This window comes from Stomoxys calcitrans, chromosome 1 (assembly GCF_963082655.1).
Source record: "Stomoxys calcitrans chromosome 1, idStoCalc2.1, whole genome shotgun sequence".
In the NCBI taxonomy this organism is placed as follows: Eukaryota; Metazoa; Arthropoda; class Insecta; order Diptera; family Muscidae; genus Stomoxys; species Stomoxys calcitrans.
The window spans coordinates 25,649,732-25,670,855 of record NC_081552.1 but is presented as its reverse complement, the minus strand read 5'-3'; positions in this window follow the sequence as shown (position 1 = coordinate 25,670,855).

The window sequence follows — 21,124 nt, the reverse complement described above, 5'->3', positions numbered from 1 at the left end:
AAAAAAAAAAACCCCTAAAATTCAGAGAAATGCTTGAAATCTTTATTTCAATCTATAGTACGGTCCATATAATTTAATGTTTAAAGATTATTTCATGCAAATATTGACCGTGAATACACCTCAAATGGTCCATCCGTTAAGTCCAATTTTGGCATACTCTTTCCAACATCTCGGCCGGTATCTCACGAATAAATGCTTCAATGTTGTCTTCCAATGCGTCAATTGAAGCGCGGCTTATCTGCATAAACACAAAAATAGTTTAAAGGCGTTAAATCGCACGTTCAACGTGGCCAATTGACCGACCCCGAACGTGAAGTAAAATGTTAAACGAACTTGCTTTTCAAAGTCCATTGTTACGTGTGCTGTGTGGCATGTGGCACCGCCTGGTTGAAACCACATGTCATGCAAGTCAAGCTCTTGGAATTTGGGCAAAAAAAAGGTGGATACCATCCCACGGTAGCGCTCACCATTCACACTTACGTTGCGATTCGCATCATCTTTGAAGAAGTGGGGTTCAATGATGCCACCAGACCTGGAACCGCACCAAACTGTGACTTTTTTAGATGCAGTGGTAGCTCTTTCAATGCTTCTGGCTGATCTTCATTTCAAAATCGGATATCCGAAGATTGAAAATTTTGCCCATGAACATTCCACTAAGGAACAGGGGCAAACTTCGCACATATTAATGAGTGCAGCCCGATTCAAGTTTAAGCTCAATGATAAGGGTCTCCCTTTTATAGCCGAGTCCGAACGGCATGCCGCAGTGTGACACCTCTTCGAAGAGAAGTTCTACATGGCATATTACCTCACACCGCTGAAAATGTTTTCTGATGGTCTCGCTAGGATTCGCACCCAGGCGTTCAGCGTCATAGGCGGACATGCTAACCTCTGCGCTACGGAGGCCTGCTACGATGGCCGGATATCTGAACGCTTTCCATAATACCTTGACATTGGGGAGCTAACCGAGAAGGACACTTCCAATTAAGTTTCCTTTGCAAGATTACCTCTAAGTATTTTAAGCATTTTGTTAGATATTGAAATCGGGCTGTTCAAATTGGCCCACCTTCGTGAACAGACAGATTTTAGTCTTCTCTGAGTTAACATTGGGACCCCTAAGTGTAAACCTGTCTTATCTCATCTCCAAGACATTTTCGGTCCTTCCACATAGCTGGTTCGGTTTCCTACCCCTTACTAGTCTCATAACATCATCTGCGTAGCATACGGGTTCAAATACTTCCTCAGTCAGACTTCGTAATAGGTTATTTATGGTGGTCACCCATCGCAGTGGCGATAAAAAGCCATCTGTGTTTTGCCCTGTGCCACTTTCTGTGTTATGGGAACCACAATTTACCCACCTGTTCCTTAACATATTCAGTCTGTAAGGACACGGCACTGGTCTAAGGATTGGATCAGTGTTTCGGTCCTCAGATTGTTAAAATTCCCCTCGATCTCATTGGCATACACGCCAATGTGTGCGTGTATGCTAAATCTCTTGCAGGGCAGTCTCCACCGACCTTCCCTTGACACAGGCTTGCTGTTAGTATTTTAGCAGTACGCTGGATTTCCTACTCTTTATCATGGCATCCGTAATATGTTCCATGGTTTTGAGTAGAAAAGGCGTAAGGCATATAGGTCTGTAGGCCTTTGGCGTAGCATAACTTGCCTTTACGCGCTTGGGTATAAATATCACCCATGCCACCTGCCGGGCTTTGAGAGTATATGCAAGTCCTGGGTATGCTGTTTGGAGGCCACTGTTGCGCAGACGTTAGCATGTTCGGGTATGACGCTGAATGCCTGGGTTCTAATCCTGACGAGCACATCAGATAAAAGTTTCCAGCGATGGTTATCCCTTCCTAATGCTGGCGGCATTTGTGGGGTACTATGCCATGTAAAAACTTCTCCCCAAAGAGGTGTCGCTCTATGGCACGCCGTTCGGACTCAGCTTTGAAAGGGATTCGCCTTTTCATTGAGCTTAAACATGAAACGGGCAGCGCTAATTGATGTGTGAGAAGTTTGCCCCTTAAATTCCTTAATGGAATTTTCATTGGAAAATTTGCAAGGTACGCCGTGAAAAAGCGGCAAATAGACCACTTCCTTCAGTAGCAACGTCCGAAATATTCCATCAGGCTCTGGTAACTTAAATGGTTGGAAGCTCCTCAAGGCTTCCTTTATCATAAATTTCGTAATGATAATCATGTTTAAACTTTCTATTTATTATACCCTCCACCATTAGATGGGGGGTATACTAATTTCGTCATTCTGTTTGTAACTACTCGAAATATTCATCTGAGACCCCATAAAGTATATATATTCTTGATCGTCGTGACATTTTATGTCGATCTAGCCATGTCCGTCCGTCTGTCCGTCTGTCTGTCGAAAGTACGCTAACTTCCGAAGGAGTAAAGCTAGCCGCTTGAAATTTTGCACAAATACTTCTTATCAGTGTAGGTCGGTTGGTATTGTATATGGGCCATATCGGTCAATGTTTTGATATAGCTGCCATATAAACCGATCTTGGGTCTTGACTTCTTGAGCCTCTAGCGTGCGCAATTCTTATCCGATCAGAATGAAATTTTGCACGACGTGTTTTGTTATGATATCCAACAACTGTGTCAAGTATGTTTCAAATCGGTCCATAACCTGATATAGCTGCCATATAAACCGATCTTGGGTCTTGACTTCTTGACCCTCTAGAGGGCGCCATTCTTATCCGATTGGAATGGAATTTCGCACGACGTGTTTTGTTATGATACCCAACAACTGTGGTGAGTATGGTTCAAATCGGTTCATAACCTGATGTAGCTACCATACAAACCGATCTTGGGTCTTGACTTCTTGACCCTCTAGAGGGCACAATTCTTATCCGATTTGAATGAATTTTTGCACGAAGTATTTCGTTATGATATCCAACAACTGTGCCAAGTATGGTTCAAATCGGTCCTTAACCTGATATAGCTGCCATATAAACCGATCTTGGGTCTTGACTTCTTGAGCCTCTAGAGGGCGCAATTCTTATCCGATCAGAATGAAATTTTGCACGACGTGTTTTGTTATGATATCCAACAACTGTGGTGAGTATGGTTCAAATCGGTCCATAACCTGATGTAGCTACCATACAAACCGATCTTGGGTCTTGACTTCTTGACCCTCTAGAGGGCACAATTCTTATCCGATTTGAATGAATTTTTGCACGAAGTATTTCGTTATGATATCCAACAACTGTGCCAAGTATGGTTCAAATCGGTTCATAAACTGATATAGCTGTCATATAAACAGTTCTGGGGATTTGATTTCTTGAGCTTCTAGAGGGCGCAATTCCTATCCGATTTGGCTGAAATTTTGCATGACGTATTTTATTTTTACTTTCAACAACTGTGTCAAATAAGGTTCAAATCGGTTCATAACCTGATATAGCTGCCATATAAACCGATCTGGGATCTTGACTTCTTGACCCCTAGAGGTCGCAATTATTATCCCATATGCCTGAAATTTTGTACGATGGATCCTCTCATGACCATCAACAAACGTGTTTATTATGGTCTGAATCGGTCTATAGCCCGATACAGATCCCATATAAATCGTTCTCTCTATTTTACTTCGTGAGCCCCAATGGGCGCAATTCCTATACGAATTGGCTGAAATTTTACACAGGTCTCCAGCATATAATTTAATTGTGGTCCGAACCGGACCATATCTTGATATCGTTTTAATAGCAGAGCAACTCTTTTCTTATATCCTTTTTTGCCTAAGAAGAGATGCCGGGAAAAGAACTCGACAAATGCGACCCATGGTGAAGGGTATATAAGATTCGGCCCGGCCGAACTTAGCACGCTTTTACTTGTTAAACTTGTAATCTTCTATCCTTGCAAAATACACAATTTTCACTTTGTAACTAGCCTTATCTATAAACCTTAGGGCCTTCTTAAACAAACAAAGCTTCTTTGTCGTAAATTATCTTACACAGGCCACAATTGCATCATCGCCCTGAGTTAATATTCTGGAAAATTTATTAACTGAAGTGTCATAAGACATTTAGCAAGCCACCGCAACGACCGCATAAGATATATTTGCAAATTTTTAATTTATCACTTCAGCGAGTTCTTGGAGAAAGGATTTTGTGTGTGTTTTTAAAAAAAAAAACATTTGAATTGCCTACATCAAGGCTGATGGTTGTGGTAGCGGCGCAAAGAATACTGAAAAATAGAGTAAAGTGTATAATTAATTAAAAATCTAACCTTGAAATTCAGTTTTGGCTGGAGGACTTTTATTATGGCCTCAGAAGGGCTAGCGAAAAAGGCGTGTAAAATTTTTAATTTGAAAAATCTTTTTTTTTTTTTTCGAATGACTACCAACACTCTTTTAATGCCTCTACTGTTGGGCTTTAAAATTTACTATTATGGCCTTATCTTATTATTCCCGTAGCCTTAAGGTGTAGGGAAAAACGAATTATGCAGATAAATATTTGTCTAATAAACTACTAGCAATGGCGCTTAAGGAAGAAAATGTATGCCATCATAAAATAGCCTCGTGACTAATAGCCCAATGCCATCTTTCACTACCATTCCTTTTCCTGTTGAAACTCAAAAGGAATAGATGGAACCCCCTTTTTGGATAATTTCGATTTCTTCTCATATTGCTTGACCTTCAATTTGCTTGATTAATTCTTAAGGCTATTAAATGGTGAGTTAAGAAAATGAATGAGAATATAATGCAAACAAATTAAAACGTACTAAGTTCGGCCGTGCCGAACTTTTGATACCCACCACTATGGATATATTTATTATCCAAATTTATTATAACACTACTATATCCTTATTAATATCCAAATAGAGTCCGATCTTAATCATATTTGTTCAGGTGCCAATCTGGAGCATATTTCGTTTAGATGTCGGGCGTCTTAAAGCACCTCACTGTATCAAATATCAACAAAATCGGAGAATAAATGCGACTTTTTTGGTCTTTAGACCCTAAAGCTGAAGATCGGTCTCTACGGCAGGTATATCTAAATAAAACCCGGCCTAGACCATTTTCGGGACAGATATTATGAATCTTTATACAGCTCACAGTTCCAAATTTCATCAAAGTCGGGTAATAAATGTGCCTCTTCTAAGCCCAAGACCCAAAATCGGCAGATCGGTCTATATGGCAGCTACATCCAAATATGTTCCGATCTGAATCATTTTTGATTGAGACATTGGCGGGCTTAATAAAACCTACTGTTCAGAATTTCAGAAATAAATGCGTCTATATGACAGCTATATGTAAATATGGTTCGATATACACCATATATATTGGGTTGCCCAAAAAGAAATTGCGGATTTTTTAAAAGAAAGTAAATGCATTTTTAATAAAACTTAGAATGAACTTTAATCAAATATACTTTTTTTAACACATTTTTTCTAAAGCAAGCTAAAAGTAACAGCGTGAATTAAATGCGTCTATATGGCAGCTATATGTAAATATGGTTCGATATACACCATATATATTGGGTTGCACAAAAAGTAATTGCGGATTTTTTAACAGAAAGTAAATGCATTTTTAATAAAACTTAGAATGAACTTTAATCAAATATACTTTTTTTACACATTTTTTCTAAAGCAAGCTAAAAGTAACAGCTGATAACTGACAGAAGAAAGAATGAACAGAGTCACAAGCTGTGAAAAAATTTGTCAACGCCGACTATATGAAAAATCCGCAATTACTTTTTGGGCAACCCGGTATATTGGATATAGGATGTCTCTATTGCAAATCACTCTATCATATTTCAATTTCAGCAAAATCGCAGAATAAATGAACCTTTTATAGTCTTTAAACCCTAAACCTGAAGATCGGTCTCTATGGCAGCCATATTTAAATATAGTCGGATCTAAACCATATTCGGAGCATATGTTGGGGGTCTTGATAAAACCAACTGTTTCAAATATCAGCGAAATCAGGAAACAAATAGGCCTGTTATGATCTTAAGACCCAAAATCGTCAGATCGGATTATATGGCAGCTATATCCAAATACAGTCCGATGTGGCCCATTCAAGAACTTAACCTGCGTATAAAAGAAATACGAGTGTGTGCAAAATTTCTATCTCAATTTTTAAAGATTGTAGCGTGATTACATCTTACGGACACACGAACGGACATACGAACTGACATCATTGTATCGTCTTAACCATAACCTGATATAGCTGTCATATAAACCGATCTGGGGACTTGACTTCTTGAGCCTCTAGAGGGCGCAATTCTCATCCGATTTGAATGAATTTTGGCACGAAGTATTTTGTTATGATATCTGTGCCAAGTATGGTTCAAATCGGTTCATAACCTGATATAGCTGTCATATAAACAGATCTGGGGACTTGACTTCTTGAGCCTCTAGAGGGCGCTATTCTTATCCGATTTGAATGAATTTTGGCACGAAGTATTTTGTTATAATATCCAACAACTGTGCCAAGTATGGTTCAAATCGGTTCATAACCTGATATAGCTGTCATATAAACAGATCTGGGGTTTTGACTTCTTGACCTTGTAGAGGGCGCAATCCCTATCCGATTTGGCTGAAATTTTGCAAGTCGTATTTTATTCTTACTTTCAGCAACTGTATCAAATAAGGTTCAAATCGGTTCATAACCTGATATAGCTGCCATATAAACCGATCTGGGATCTTGACTTCTTGATCGTCTAGAGGTCGCAATTATTATCCGATTTGCCTGAAATTTTGTACGACGGATTCTCTCATGACCATCAACATACGTGTTTAATATGGTCTGAATCGGTGTATAGCCCGATACAGCTCCCATATAAATCGATCTCATTATTTTACTTCTTGAGCCCCCAAAGGGCGCAATTCTTATTCGAATTGGCTGACATTTTACACAGGTCTCCAACATGTAATAATATAATAATAGCAGAGCAAATCTTTTCTTATATCCTTTTTTGCCTAAGAAGAGACGCCGGGAAAAGAACTCGACAAATGCGATCCATGGTGGAGGGTATATAAGATTCGGCACGGCCGAACTTATCACGCACTTACTTGTTTGATATCTGAAGGGGGAGTGGACCCTCCCCCTTACCCTAATTCTCAGAAACGCCAGATCTCAGAATTTAAGCGAAATTTTATGTGTTCTCTTATAGTAACCTAATAATAAAAATTTGATATCCCAGCCCCACCCCCAAAACCTACAAAATATATAAATACACCAATCATGATAATATGGGACTCAAATGAAAGGTAGATGCCAAAACACCTCTAAATCGGACATATTTACCGACATTGGCAATATGGGACTCAAATGAGAAGTCTTTACGAGTAGAATACGAATTTCACTGATCATGGCAATACGGGCTCAAATAAAAGGTATTTAAGTGTAGAAAACGAATCCCTACAGAGGACCAATTTACTACAATAGCAATATGGGGCTCAAATGAAAGGTCTTTGGGAGTAAAGCACGAATCTGATATCAACATTCGGGAAAAAGTGTGTTTGGGGCCACCTCGCCCCCATTACACCATCCATATAGGACATATTTGCTGACCATTCCAAAATGGGGCTGTAATAAGAAGTATTTTAGAGAAGACGAATCTGATACATATTTTCAGTTCCAAGTCACTGAACGATCCCCCTAAAAACTCACGAAACCGGTCATATTTGCCGACTATAGGAATATGGGGCGCAAATGAAAGGTATTTGAGAGTAGACCACGAATCTGATATTAACATTTGGGAGCAACTCCCTGGGGTACGTCCCACACCCATAATAACGCTCAAACAGGACGTATTTGCTCACCATGACAATTTTGGGTCTTAAAGGGAGTGGATCTCGATATTGATAGTTTTTAGGGCCCACATTTGCTGACTTTTGCAATAAGGGGTTTAAATTACAGCTATTTGAGATGAGAAAACAAATTAGATATCTAATTTTGAGGCCAATGGCAATATGGGGTTCAAATAAAGGTATTTGGGAGTAGAATACGAATCTGATATTCAAATGTGGGACCATGTTTTTGGGCCACCGCCCCTTTTCCAAAACACCCCCCAAAGAGTACAAATTTTGGGCATTTAAACCAATGGCAATATGGGGTTTAAATAAATGGTATTTAAGAGCAGAGAACTATGCTAATATTTTTTCAGGGCGAAGAGTCTAAAGGACCTGCTCACCCCCGAAAACACCCCTTAATCGGATGTCATGACAATGTCGAGCTGAAATAAAGACTTAATAATGGAGTATATCTTATATCCACACGTTAATGACATTAAACCCTCCGATCTAATTCATATACCAGTAAAGATCATATGGTATACAGAAAAAGGCATTTAAATTGTCATGCTTTTACGATATTCATACATTATTTTGGTGGCATGGTATTTCACTAAAAGCTCTTTAATTGTCAAAAATAAATACTCCAAGCATAATTTTGTTCCATATAAAGTAAAAGAAGGCGCAGCGGAGCGGGCCCAGTTCAGCTTATTTGACTTAAAAATGTATTTCTAGGTGTCAGAGGGGCATCCCCACCCCCAAAACCCCCGCACGGACATGATTACCGACTGGGACAATATGGGTATCAAATGAAAGGTATTTAAGAAAAGAGTACGAACTTGGTATACAAATTTCGTCCAAAGTGTTCGGGGGGTCCCCCATCTCCAAAATACCCCCAACAGGACACTTTCATCGCCTTGGGCAATATGGGTATCAAATGAAAGGTATTTAAAAGTAGAGGATAAATAAGTAGTTATTCCTCGGTGTCTGAGGGCCCTTCCACCCCTCAAAACCTCCCCGCAGGTCATATTTACCAATATGGATATCAAATGAAAGTTATTTATAGAATCTATTATATAAAAATGAAATTGTTGCGTTTTGGTTGTTTGTTTGTCTGTTCCGTATAGACTCAAAAACGGCTAAACCGATTTTCATGAAATTTTCACAGATGGCCCCCGGTGAGAATAGGGTACTACATTTTTTGATATCCGAAGGGGGGGTCGACCCTACCCCATACAAATTAAATACCGGATATATCTACCTACCACAGCAATATAAGGCTCATTTAAAAGGTATTTGGGAGCAGAGAACGAAATCGATATCCACATTGGGGCGAAATACCTGTAAGGCCGCACCAGCAACCCAAAACAGGACTTATTTCCCACTCGTGTCAGTATAAGGCTCAGATAAAATAATAGAGTGAAAAAAGGCGCAGCGGAGCGGGCGCTGTCCAGCTAGTTTTTATACAATAGAATATAATAGAAAATGATGCAAATTATAAGCCCATACATCAATAGTTCCTTGCAATTCTTACCAGACTTAATTTCCATCAAAAACGATTTTAAATAAGTTCGAAGAAGAAATTAGCGACATCATTTAAACAAAATGTATATGGTTCAATTGAAAAGAAAAGAGATAGTATACCGATCGACTCAGAATCGCTTTCTGCTTCGATTTAGCTCTCCCCGTCTGTCGGTCTGTGTGTCCGTCTGTTTGCCCGTCTGTCCATGTTAATTTGTGTACAAAGTACAAATCGCAGTATAAATCCGATCTTCTTAAAATTTGGCACAGGCATGTTTTTCGGCCTAGAGACGAAGCCCATTAAAATTGGAAAAAATCGGTTCGGATTTGAATATACAATAGTTCCCATGTATATGTTCGTCAGATTTGCAGTAATAATGCAATAAAATGGTCACATGTTAACCAATTCTCTCGAAAATTTGCAAGAAGAATTTTCTCTTGACTATCAACATTTCAGGAAAATCGGTTCAGATTTAGATATAGCTCACATATATATGTCGCCCGATTTTAACTTCTAGAGTACAGCAAGCGCATTTATTGACCAATATTTCCAAAATTGTGCAAAACGCTTTCCTCGCCGACTACTACAATATCTGAGAAGTTTGCTCGAAATCGGTTCAGATTCAGATATAGCTCTCATATATATGTTGGTCAGATTTTGGGTAATTTGCAATAACGTTGTCATTTGTCAACTGTAGTTATTACAGTTTAAACACATTTGCTCGAAACGTGATACGGATTGTTGAATAATCTATTTGAAAACATCCTCCGATGTCCATTTAAATTGCTTCAGAACTGGATATAGCTCCCACATTGTTCTTATAGCGTATGTGTGGGGTATTACACAGTAAACTTTTGCTCTTCCTTATTGACGTTTTTAAATATTTAAAAATTATAGTTGCTTAATGTTTTCAGTGTTTTTATTATAGAAATAAAAGTCAATTTAGAATATTTGAGAGCAGAAATGAGCGCAAATTAAGAAATTTCATCAAAATACTGAAGCTGATTCGCTGAAACGTTCACTATAAAACTAAGTCATTCACAAAGACAACCACACTTTTGAAAGACTGGAATCGGTACAAAATTCAGCTCTGACTCTGACGAAATGTCACTGCCAGTGGGTCAGTTCCTGCTCCCAAAAGCGATCACAATTTTCAACAACAAAAATTGATGTATCTTTACCAATTTCACGGTAATAGCAGAATTTTTGTAATTTCCTAGGGCTGCGTCCCTAATGGCAGCTACATGAGAACATGCACCGATTTGGCCCATTTAAAATCCCAACCGACCTACACTAATAAAAAGTATTGGTGCAAAATTTCAAGTGCCTAGCTTTGCTCCTTCGAAAGTTAGCACACTGTCGACAGACAGACGGACGAACGGACGGACATCATCATGACTTTTAACATGACGATCAAGAATACATTTACTTTATGGGGTCTTAGACTCATATTTCGAGGTGTTACAAACGGAGTGACAACATTAGAATACCACCCTCATACGGTGGTGACTATAATAAGATGCAATTTTGTTGTGCTTGCTGTTGAACAAATAAACAAACAAACCAACGCTATCATGATTTCGACAGCCGGCCGGACATGGCTAGATCGACTCAGATTGGCAAGACGATCAAGAATATATACTTTATGGGGTCTCAGATCATTATTTCGTGGTGTTACAAACGGAATGACTAAATGAATATATGGTGGATATAAAAATTTATTTCAACTTTGGTTCAACTCAATACATATCGTTTTGTCTTCTTTTTCATTTCAGTGACAACGATGTAGACTAATGCTGATAGTTTCTACAGAGCTTAAGCCAAAATCCCAAAAGCTGCCCACGTAGGAGACATTTAACAACAAACCAACTATCAAGAACAACAAACAAGCAACAATAAATGACCACCCCTTTATACTCCACAAATGATTAATGGAGGCTTTTGATGAAAAACTTAAAACAAACGGTAAAAGTAACCACAAATTTTCCATTTTGTATAAATGTATTGTATAAAAAAAAAGCTTAAACAACAAAAAAAAAACACAAAAAACTAAATGCCATATAGAAAAAAACATATATCGATGTATTAGTGTTAAAATGAAAAAAATATATATTTCGCTAAGAAAAAGAAACATTAAACAATTAAGCGAAATATTAAAAAAGCTTCAATAAAATATTAAAAGGAAAACAAAAAACTTTTTTATAAAAAAAGTTATGAAAACAAATTACAAAAAAATGTATTATATATAAAACAAATTGAAAATAAATGTTAACTAAGAAAAAATATTAGTAAACTTACATTATAGAAATTATAATAAAAAAATATAGAAAATTTACAAGAACAAATATCAAAATGTTGCCATATACATAAATGAAAAGATCTAATAAAAGAAGCTTTTTCGTTTTTTAGAATTTTACCACAAACGAAACAAATATCAAATGGAACTGTAATGAAGACATGCAACTTATAACCGGACAATAGAAATAAGCTGTTCAAATGAAATATTTATCAAAAATAATAAAACAAGATATATATACTTTTTTTTTGCAAGAATATAAAAAAATAAAATACTTCCAGATTCCAAAAAGAAAAAAACTAAAGTTTAAAAGCTTGTACAGCTTCTACAACTTTCAAAGGTCTCAGCTCTAACTAACCCCTTTCAAAACAACCTAAATAGCTTGCATAACCCAAAACTTTGTTTAAAAATCATCCAAAAAGCTTCTATGCTTTCTATGGTCTTAAGTTGTTCAATATCTAAACTTTGACGATATCTAACAAAATATACTATTTATTTTGTTTTCAACAGGCTATATAACTCCATATAGTATATCATTAGTAAGTTAAACATTGGCAATAAGCCCCAAAAAACATATACTTGCATATATTTGTCTATATATATATATATATATAAAGAAATAGTATTTAAACTCAAGATATATACATAACATGTGCGAAACTATTTGTAATGGAAACATTTCTTATACATACATATATATGAACAAGGAATTATACTCAAATATTAACAAAAAGATACAAAAAAAAAAATATATCAAATAAAAACAAACCATGTTAGCATTACATGAAAACTAAAAACATTTAATGTTGGTAATGTAAATAAACTTGCTATGTTAAGCCTAAGGGTGATATCAAAAACGATACAAACTCGTTTTCTTTTTGTATAAATCTATACAAAAATTCTATGAAGCTATTGAAAAAAGTTGAGAAAAAAGAAACATTTCTCCTTTAAAGTTTTAACTTTAAAATATCTTCATGAGCTATTGTATAGATGGCCCTTAAAATCGGATGAAAAATATATTTACGAAAATATTTAAATCTATGTTATATTGAACAAGGTATGTAAACATTAAGTTGGTAAATAATAACAAAAACAAAAAATAAAAATAACAATAATCATAATATATATAAATATATGTATGGATCTAAGAGAAATAAAACAATGAATTCAATAAAAAGCAAGATATAAAATATAAATATTTATTGCCGTTTAGTTCTATAACTTCTTAAAGGCAAACAGAAGAGGTAAGATTTTGATGTCTCTTTTAGAAAAAGGTACACTCAGAATAGCTACAACGGAACATATTATCACCAAACAAGTAAAAGCGTGCTAAGTTCGGCCGGGCCGAATCTTATATACCCTCCACCATGGATCGCAGTTGTCGAGTTCTTTTCCCGGCATCTCTTCTTAGGCAAAAAAAAAGGATATAAGAAAAGATTTGCTCTGCTATTAGAGCGATTTTAAGATATGGTCCGGTTTGGACCACAATTAAATTATATTTATGTTGGAGACCTGTGTAAAATGTCAGCCAATTCGAATAAGAATTGCGCTCTTTGTGGGCTCAAGAAATAAAATAGAGAGATCGATTTATATGGGAGCTGTATCGGGCTATAGATCGATTCAGACCATAATAAACACGTATGTTAATGGTCATGATAATTGCGACCTCTAGAGGCTCAAGAAGTCAAGATCCCAGATTGGTTTATATGACAGCTATATCAGGTTATGGACCGATTTGAACCATACTTCGCACAGTTGTTGGATATAATAACGAAACACGTCGTGCAAAATTTCATTCCAATCCGATAAGAATTGCGCACTCTAGAGGCTCAAGAAGTCAAGACCCCAGATCGGTTTGTATGACAGCTATATCAGGTTATAGACCGATTTGAACCATACTTAGCACAGTTCTTGGATATCATAACAAAACACGTCGTGCAAAATTCCATTCCAATCGGATAAGAATTGCGCACTCTAGAGGCTCAAGAAGTTAAGACCCAAGATCGGTTTATATGGCAGCTATATCAAAACATGGACCGATATGGCCCATTTACAATACCAACCGACCTACACTAATAAGAAGTATTTGTTCAAAATTTCAAGCGGCTAGCTTTACTCCTTCGGAAGTTAGCGTGCTTCCGACAGACAGACGGACGGACGGACGGACATGGCTAGATCGACATAAAATTTCACGACGATCAAGAATATATATACTTTATGGGGTCTCAGACGAATATTTCGAGTAGTTACAAACAGAATGACTAAATTAGTATACCCCACCATCTTATGGTGGAGGGTATAAAAAGCTCGTATGCCAAAACGTTCTGAGTGCGTATAACCTCAAAAACATCAAGCTTTACGATGGAGCTGTCAGTTGGCAGATTGCAACACAAGGGTTGTCCAATCCCGAAGCCTTAAAGGCAACCCTAGTATTTTCGCTGCTTTTGACTTGACTTCATTCAACAATAGCAAGTAATGTTGAAGCTTGCAAATGCATCATTGTTTTGATGATTGCTTCTTTATGCTTTTTTATACCCACCACCATAGGATAGGGGTATGCTATTATCGTCATTCCATTTGTAACACCACGAAATATTGATCTGCGAACCCATAAAGTACATATATTCTGGATCGTCTCGACATTCGGAGTCGATCTAGCCATGTCCGTCCGTCCGGCAGTCGAAATCACGAAAGCGGTCGCACCCGAAGAGCTAGCAAATACGCCATATCGATACAGATTTTAATATAGCCCCTATATCAACCGACTTGAGTTATGACTTCCAACATCCATGCTAAGTATGATCCGAATCGGTCTCTATACAGATATAGCCTCCATATAAACAGATCCCCGCAGGTGACTTCTTGAAGCCTTAGAAGCCTCAATTTTCATCCGATTTGGCTAAAATTTGGAACAGAGACTTGTGTTATGACTTCAAACATCCATGTCAAGATGATCCAAATCGGTCAATTAACATATATAGCCCCCATATTAACCGATCCTCGGATTTGATTTCTTCAGCCCATACAAGCCTAAATTTTCCCCTGATTTGGCTGAAGTTTGGACCAATATCCCGATATGACTTCTTAAGACCAAACTAATTTAAATACAAACTCAGTTAATAAGGGTACATTTTTAGCGGAATCCATGGTTGTGGGTACCCAAGATTCGGCCCGGCCGAACTTAGCACGCTTTTACTTGGTTATATTGCGTTACACCACAAGCAATCAAATGAAAGCTGACACACTTAAAATAAGAGATGATATGTATCAATCGTTGACATTTTGGTGTGATGCGAAACATGGAGTAAAAATTTTAGAACAAGTAAAAGAGTGCTAAGTTCGGCCGGGCCGAATCTTATATACCCTCCACCATGGATCGCATTTGTCGAGTTCTTTTCCCGGCATCTCTTCTTAGGCAAAAAAAAAGGATATAAGAAAAGATTTGCTCTACTATTAGAGCGATTTTAAGATATGGTCCGGTTTGGACCACAATTAAATTATATTTATGTTGGAGACCTGTGTAAAATGTCAGCCAATTCGAATAAGAATTGCGCTCTTTGTGGGCTCAAGAAGTAAAATAGAGAGATCGATTTATATGGGAGCTGTATCGGGCTATAGATCGATTCAGACCATAATAAACACGTATGTTAATGGTCATGATAATTGCGACCTCTAGAGGCTCAAGAAGTCAAGATCCCAGATTGGTTTATATGGCAGCTATATCAGGTTATGGACCGATTTGAACCATACTTCGCACAGTTGTTGGATATAATAACGAAACACGTCGTGCAAAATTTCATTCCAATCCGATAAGAATTGCGCACTCTAGAGGCTCAAGAAGTCAAGACCCCAGATCGGTTTATATGACAGCTATATCAGGTTATGAACCGATTTGAACCATATTTGGCACAGTTGTTGGATATCATAACAAAATACTACGTGCCAAAATTCTTTCAAATTGGATAAGAATTGCGCCCTCTAGAGGCTCAAGAAGTCAAGACCCAAGATCGGTTTATATGACAGCTATATCAGGTTATCGACCGATTTAAGCCATACTACACAGTTGTTGGATATCATAACAAAACACGTCGTGCAAAATTTCATTCCAATCGGTTGAGAATTGCGCTCTCTAGAGGCTCAAGAAGTCAAGACCCAAGATCGGTTTGTATGACAGCTATATCAGGTTATGGACCGATTTGAACCATACTTAGCACAGTTCTTGGATATCATAACAAAACACGTCGTGCAAAATTCCATTCCAATCGGATAAGAATTGCGCACTCTAGAGGCTCAAGAAGTCAAGACCCAAGATCGGTTTATATGACAGCTATATCAGGTTATGGACCGATTTGAAACATACTTGACACAGTTGTTGGATATAATAACGAAACACGTCGTGCAAAATTTCATTCCAATCGGATAAGAATTGCGCACTCTAGAGGCTCAAGAAGTCAAGACCCAAGATCGGTTTATATGGCTGCTATATCAGGTTATGGACCGATTTGAACCATACTTGACACAGTTGTTGGATATCATAACAAAACACGTCGTGCAAAATTTCATTCCAATCGGATAAGAATTGCGCACTCTAGAGGCTCAAGAAGTCAAGACCCAAGATCGGTTTATATGGCAGCTATATCAGGTTATGAACCGATTTGAACCATACTTGGCACAGTTGTTGGATATTATAACAAAACACGACGCGCAAAATTTCATTCTAATCGGATAAGAATTGCGCACTTTAGAGGCTCAAGAAGTCAAGACCCAAGATGGGTTTATATGGCAGCTTTATCAAAACATGGACCGATATGGCCCATTTACAATACCAACCGACCTACACTAATAGGAAGTATTTGTGAAAAATTTCAAGCGGCTAGCTTTACTCCTTCGGAAGTTAGCGTGCTTTCGACAGGCAGACGGACGGACGGACGGACAGACGGACGGACATATGATATCCAACAACTTTGCCAAGTATGGTTCAAATCGGTGCATAACCTCATATAGCTGTCATATAAACCGATCTTGGGTCTTGACTTCTTGAGCCTCTAGAGGGCGCAATTCTTATCCAATTTGGCTGAAATTTCGCAAGATGTTTTTTATTGTTACTTTCAACAACTATGTCATATAAAGTACATCTCGGTTCATAACCTGATATAGCTGCCATATAAACTGATCTGGGATCTTGACTTCTTGAGCCTCTAGAGGTAGCAATTATTATCCGATTTGCCTGAAATTTTGTACGACGGATTCTTTCATGACCCTTGACATACATGTTTATTATGGTCTGAATCGGTCTATAGCCCGATACAGCTCCCATATAAATCGATCTCTCTATTTTACTTCTTGAGCCCACAAAGAGCGCAATTCTTATTCGAATTGGCTGACATTTTACAAAGGTCTCCAACATATAGTCAGTTCTTTTCCCGGCATCTCTTCTTAGGCGAAAAATGATATAAGAAAAGATTTGCTCTGCTATTAGAACGGTATCAAGATATGATCCGGTTTAGACCACAATTAAATTATTGTGGTCTAAACCGGATCATATCTTGATACCGTTCTAATAGCAGAGCAAATCTTTTCTTATATCATTTTTCGCCTAAGAAGAGATGCCGGGAAAAGAACTGACAAATGCGATCCATGGTGGAGGGTATATAAGATTCGGCCCGGCCGAACTTAGCACGCTTTTACTTGTTTATTCTCTACTATAAACTATTAGTACAATTATTGGATGTAATAAAAATTTTTGATTTTAAACCGTTATCTCATCCGTTGACAATTGGTTGGAGCGCCTGCAAACCAATTGCATGCTGGGGGATACTTTGAAAAACAATAACACCATTTTTGATGATAATAATTTTCATTATTGGGCCTGAAATTTATATACCAACCCTCGTATTCTTGGTCATATTGAAATTATAAGTCGATTTTTTCATGTCCATTCATGTGCCTGTCTGTCGAAAGCAAGCTAGCTTTCGAACGAGTAAGTCTTAAAGACCAAATCGTTGCATTGCCTGATTTAACTCACATGTCTCTCTTGAGCCTCCAGAGATCACACTTATTATTCGATTTGGCTGACGTTTTATTTTGACTTTCAGCAACTGTGCCAAATATAGTCTTAATCGGTCCATTACCCGGGTAACGGCGTGTTTCCCTTTGTACGCTAGGGTATAACTCACGGGGGCAGGGTCCGTCACAGAAAATTTATATATGCATTGACTAGAGTAGAGAACACGGAGTTTGTTTCCTTTCTCTCAATCTATTTACAATAAATGTAGGCTACAAAGAGGTTAGTATTTTGGGGCGAATACTTATCGCCGAGTCTTGGAACGACAATCGAGAATACGGCTAACGCGGGCAGTAGGCTGGAACAGAGAGTTGTATTAACACTCCCAACATCCAACCTAAATATGGCTTAGATTGGATTTTATATTGTTATAGCTGTCAAATAGACCAATCTGCCGATTTGGGGTCTTAAGCCACAAAAGCTGCACTTATTACCTGATGATGATGAAATTTGAAAATAGTGAGTTGTATTAAGACTCCCGACATTCGACCCAAATATGGTCCCGATCGGACTATATTTGGCGGATTTATTGTCTGATTTCGCTGAAACTGTGACTTGTATGAGAGATCGCGGGACCTAAATGAAATATAACCTAGAACAACCCATATTTGGAGATGACTAATAATATGGTAGTGGAGTTATAATAAACTAGGATGACTAATATATCCAATGTTCGGCACGGATGAACTTAACACATGTTTACTTGTTATGACTTTTAATCAGGACTGTGGAGTCTAGCCCTACACTCCGCCCCGGGTTGGAGTCAAAGTCGAAGTATTTAGCCGGAGTCGCAGAGCGTTTCTGAGTCGGGTCAAGCATGCTCAACTTCGGCTTAATAATTCGACTCTGGCCTCAAAAACTCGAACTCCGGTCCGCAGTCCCCTTTGTAACGGCCCTGGCATGTACGGTTCACATAGGTTCATAACTTTATAGAGATCCTTTATATTTGAAAAACCCCATTTAAAGAACTAATTCCATGCGATCCATGATGGATTCTCAGATTCGTATTCTACTCTCAAATACCTTTTATTTTAGCCCCATACTCCCATGGTCAGTAAATAATATACCCATAATATACCCACATTTGTGTATTAGATTCGTATTCTACCCGCAAATACCTTTCATTTGAGTCCCATATTGCCATGGTCGGTAAATATGTCCGATTAAGGGGTGTTTTGGTGGTTGGGGTGGTCCCTCTAACACTTGGTCCGCCAATTGGATATCAGATACGTTTTCTTGTCCTAAATACCTTTCATTTGAGTCCAATATTGGTGTATATATATCTTTGGTAGGTTTTGGGGTGGGGCGGCCCCCCTAGGTGCCAAGTTATTATATGTGGGGTACTATATGAGAAATGTCGCTTAAATTGTACCAACCATCTCCGAGATCTGGCGTTTCTGAAAATTAGGGTAAGGGGTAGGGTATATATTCTTGGCATACTAAGTCGATCTAGCCAAGTCCGTCTGTCGAAATCACGATAACTGTCGAACGAATGAAGATCTTAACATTTGCCACAGTTACTTCTTACTGATGTAGATCGTTGAGTATTGTAAAAGGGCCATATCCGTTCAGATTCCGATGTAGCTCCCGTAGAAAGTGAAACGTCATATTGATTTCGTGGGCCCCTAGAAGACCCAGTTATTATCCGATTTAGATTAAAGAGATAAAGGTAGTGTTTTTAAATGGTTCAAACTGTACTTGGCGCGTGTGTTGGAAAAGCGGTCCAAATTAGTCCATAGCCTGATATATGTAGTTCTCATAAAAACTGATTTAAGATCTTGAGCCCCTGAAAGCCCCAACTGTTATCCGATTTGACTACATTTGTACACCTTGTGTACTGTTACGACTTCCAACAACCGTGCCAAGTACGATTCAAATTGCAAATTTGTAACCTGATGATGCTCCCATATGAACCGATCCCCGAATTTGTTTACTTGAGCCCATGGAAGATGCAATCATTATCCAATTTGGCTGAAACTATGCAAGTAGTTTACTGTTGTGAAATCCTATCTCCCAATAAGTCTTCTAAAGAAAATTTTTAGTAGAATCTATGGTGTTTCCATGAGTTCCCAAGATTCGACTCGACCGAACATAGCACATTTTTAGTTTTTTTTATTAGATTTTTTAATTTCATTAAAAAGAATTTTTTTTTTGGAAATGGTGTATAGGCCCTTAGACACATTCAAAAGCATAAACATATTCAAAATAACATAATTTTTAAGCTTTTTAACAGAATATATTCTCATATGATAAAAGTTTCACACGACAAAAAAAGCTTTTCTCTAAGTATTGATCAACACGAATCAAGAAACTTTCTTTAGTACACTCTTAAGGAATGACTCTTAACTCTCTTACTACTTCAAGCGCACACTCCCAAGCAATCTCTCTCACACATATTTTCTTAAAATATTCAATCTCTGTATATAATTTTCTTTCTCTTTGCACAGTCACACGCTCTCCTACTTTCGGAGCCTACTAGTCTAATTAATCTCTTTCTCTGTCTTCTCTCTCTTTCTCTATCTACATGCTCTTTCATATGACAACATATTTAAAACAATTTCACTTTCTTTATTAATTCTAAATGGAGAAAGGGTTTCACCCTTACACATACCCCCTTGTCAATAACTTAATTAAGCGCTTCATGGGGTTATATCCCATCGCCCAAGTCTACAAAATGAAAGTTTCATTGAGAAAAATTTATTGCATGTTCAAATTTCGTGATGAAAATCTATAACGGAAATTATTGTAGTTTATTGTTAAGGCAATAGCATTGGTTCAGCCCCTTTCTTTCGAGACAATATAGTGCATAAATAACAAGGAAAATTAAGGCAACCCCAAAATGCCTACACCAGCAATATGAAAAGTGTCATAGCCCCTGCATCAGTGACTGCCAAACATTTTGCAAATGAAAGTCATAAAAGACTTTGGCTAATGCCTTTATGACCTATAGACAGATACAGATACTTTCCCACATTTGGTAGTTTGCCATAGCGCTACCTGTTCTACTCCTTCACCCAATCTAATTTCTTGTTTCCAGACAATAATGGTGTAGTTTTCTAACTGCCTTCCACCACAAACCTGCCTTTTTGTTAGTCACTATCATTTCAAGGCCAATTATTAGGTCACCTTTAAAATGACTTTCATATGGCTTTACGTTGATTGGAAAATTTTGCTATCATACTCAAAGTAGAAAGGGGGAAAAGAAAATGTATTCAAACGAAATGTATTCAAGCGCTGGGATAAATTTTTGGCCCATGACTAATGAAGAAGAAAGGAAAACAAGCAAAAGAGTTCTAAGTTGGGCCGAGCCGAATCATGGGAACCCACCACAGTAGATTCGGCTAAAAATCTATACAAAATAAATTTAGATTTTATTCTACATACCAAACTTCTGTCACACCAGCAAAAAAGGATGATCGAGAGACAGTTTTACATGGGAGCTACATTAGGTTATAGACTGAATTGGACCTAATTGTGTACAGTGGTTCAAAGTC